The sequence below is a fragment of the Enhydra lutris genome, unplaced genomic scaffold (assembly GCF_002288905.1).
Source record: "Enhydra lutris kenyoni isolate GAN:26980312 unplaced genomic scaffold, ASM228890v2 scaffoldscaffold103, whole genome shotgun sequence".
Classification (NCBI taxonomy): Eukaryota; Metazoa; Chordata; class Mammalia; order Carnivora; family Mustelidae; genus Enhydra; species Enhydra lutris.
This window is the reverse complement of record NW_019154187.1, coordinates 823062-826484: the sequence shown is the minus strand read 5'-3', so window position 1 is coordinate 826484 and position 3423 is coordinate 823062. Positions and strand designations below refer to the sequence as shown.

General features: G+C 35.1%; 1 pseudogene; it reads left to right on the top strand.

The window, feature by feature from the left end:
• The first annotated feature begins 293 nt into the window (after positions 1-293).
• LOC111139368 lies at positions 294-1234 on the top strand (annotated as a pseudogene).
• Positions 1235-3423: the final 2189 nt, after the last annotated feature.

Below are 3423 nucleotides of genomic sequence, written 5' to 3'. Positions count from 1 at the left end.
AGGTTGTATTTTGTTGCAAATCTAATAATTCGTGAATATGCTTGCATAGCATTATAACACTGAGACACACAAAGAGAAATAAAACTTGATGAAAATATGGATTGCTTAGGAAAATGCATTTTAAAACTACTTTTTACTTTTTTATACACATTAATTTGATAAGAATTAATTAATATTATAAGAATTTAGCAGGTTTTTTTTTCAGATTTACCAAGGAAAGGTAACTATACTTTGAATTTCTGACCACTTTAACCATACCTTTTCTTTTTTTAATGCAGAATGTTTTATCAATAATGAACAATGTCACAGTGGTGACAGAATTTCTTATCTTAGGATTTTCTGGCCCATGGAGTCTTCAGTTATTACAGTCTGTACTTTTTACAGTAATTTACCGTTATCCCTGGTGGGAAATGGCCTCATTATTGCCATAACATCCTTGGACCCATGACTGCACAAACCCATGTATTTCTTTTTAAGGAATTTGTCCCTGTTTGAATTTTGTCTCATTTTAGCTGTTGTGCCCAGAACTGTTGTCAATTCCTTGACACACAGCAATTCTATCTCATTTTTTGGCTGTCTCACCCAGGTCTTCCTTGTGCCTTTTTCAGCAGGGGCAGAGTTGTTCCTCCTAACAGTGATGTCTATTGACCGCTATGCTGCCATTTACCATCCCCTGCACTATGAAACCATCATGAATAGGGGCACATGTGTGCAGATGGTGACTCTGTCCTGTCTCAGTGGTGACTTGATATCCATTATACATGCAGCAATAATATTCTCTTTATCTTCCTGTGGAATCAATGAAATTCAATAATTCTTCTGTGATATTCCCCAGTTGCTAGCTATTACTTGCCCAGAGAATATTACTGTAGAAATTGTACTCATTCTTGTTAATGCAGTCTTGGATTTCTGTTGCTTTATTTGCATCACGGTCTCATACTTCTATATATTCTTCACTGTCAGAAAGATACCATCCACACAAAAGCAGGCAAAATCCTATTTCACTTGCCTTCCGCATCTGGCAGTAGTACTTTTTGTCTCAACTGCTTTTATTGCTTACCTAAAGCCTATTTTAGGGTGTGCATCATTCGCTTCTTTCTATATTTTGTTGCCTCCTTCCCTTAATCTTATCATATACAGCCTAAGAAACAAGGCCATGAAGACAAGTCTGGGGAAGCCAATCACCAAAAAATTCTTTATAAAGGAGAATATCCTTATTTTTTCCCAAAAGTAGAGGTGTTGTCTTTTCAATATCTGTTTATATATAAGATTCATCATCCCTAGTTTGTTGTGAATCTGTACTTATCTCCAGAGTTACCTGGAACCATGGTTGTATTCCTTGACCAAATGGAGTTAAATACACTGACTCATATTGATGAAGCTGTATTTGGGTCTGATAGAGCTTTGGAGCATTGCTAGAGAAAATGTCCATGTTCTTAAGTTTGTACCTGGTTTCTGGTAGGCTATTTTAACTTCTGTTATTGAGTTAGTCTATACATCCTGGTTCTGCATACTTGGCTAGAGAGTCATAAAAATTCCCTCCATCAGTAAGAATGTGGATTCCACAGTGTCCTGATTTATGATCCAGAGAGGAAGCATGTCTCACATTACTGAAAATGTTTCCCAGAAGCTGAGCCTGGGTGGTCTGAATCTCCTTAATATTGCACTATACTTCCTTGCTTCTACTACATTATATCATTTGCTGTTAATTTTTTCTCCAAATATTAATTGACATATTCTTACAACTCTTTGCTATTTATGTAAATCCACAAAACTGGAACACAAGTAAATAGAACATTATTGTTATTTCAAAAGTATACTTACAAGTATCACTGAAGAATAAAATAAGAGAGCAACTGTGCTTGGGAGATTTATTTCTCCATGGATAACACTTCTACACTAACTTAAAGTTTTCTGTTTACTACATTCATGCATTTACACTGTTTCAATCTTTCTGGGTGGTATAAAATATGGAAAGTGCAGAAGTTATTAATGTTTTAAATTCTAATTGCAGAAATAATTACCTCTTCCACACATCCACCTCCTGTCCTGTAACCCTCAGTTTGTTACCTATAGTTAAGGGGCTCCTATGATTTGTGTTCATCTGTTTTCATCTTATTTTATTTTTCCTTCCGTTCCCTAAGTTCATTCATTTTTCCACATATTAGTGAAATCATATGACATTTGTCTTTCACTGACTGAGTTATTTTCTTAGCATAATACCCTCTAGTTCCATCCTTGTAGCAAATGGCAAGTTTTCAACCATTTTGATGGCTGAAAAATACACCATTGTAAATATATGCAACATCTTCTTTATCCTCTCATATGTCGATGGACATCAGGTCTCTTTCCATAATTTAGCTATTGTGGACATTACTGCTATAAACATTGGGGATCATATTTCCCTTCAAATTACTATATTTGTATCCTTTTGATAGACACCTGGTAGTGCAGTTTCTGGGTTGTAGGCTAGCTCTATTTTTGTCTTCTTGAGGAACCTCCATATTGTTTTCCAGAGTGGCTATACCAGTTTGCATTCCCATCAAGAGTGTGAGAGTGTTCTCCTTTCTACAACACTTCACCAACAAATGTAGGCATCCAACTGTTGATTTCGTTTCAGGTCATGATCTCAATAATTAAATATTAATTCTATATTAATTAATATTACATTATATTATATATCATTATTTGTAAATACATAATAATTATATTTATTATATATTCATTTATTATAAGTGATAAATTATATTTATTATATATAATTATATATAAATATATAATTGTTTTACATTTGTATATAATATATATCATATTATTATTATTATATTACTCTTTCCCATAATAAGATCTAGACAAATATTAGGCTCCATGGAACATATTTCAGATTTTTTTTTATTTCTTTTCAGCATAACAGAATTCATTGTTTTTGCACCACACCCACTGCACCATGCAATACGTGCCCTCCTTAATACCCACCAACTTGTCCCCCAACCTCCCACCCCTGGCCACTTCAAAACCCTCAGATTGGTTTTCAGAGTCCCTAGTCTCTCATGGTTCATGTCCCCTTCCAATTTCCCTCAACTCCCTTCTCCTCTCTAACTCCCCTTGTCCTCCATGCTATTTGTTATGATCCACAAATAAGTGAAACCATATGATAATTGACTCTCTCTGCTTGACTTATTTCACTCAGCATAATCTCCTCCAGTCCCGTCCATGTTGCTACAAAAGTTGGGTATTCATTCTTTCTGATGGAGGCATAATACTCCATAGTGTATATGGAGCACATTGTCCTTATCCATTCGTCCGTTGAAGGGCATCTTAGTTCTTTCCACAGTTTGGCGACTGTGGCCATTGCTGCTATAAAAATTGGGGTACAGATGGCCCTTCTTTTCAGTACATTTGTATCTTTGGGGTAAATACCCA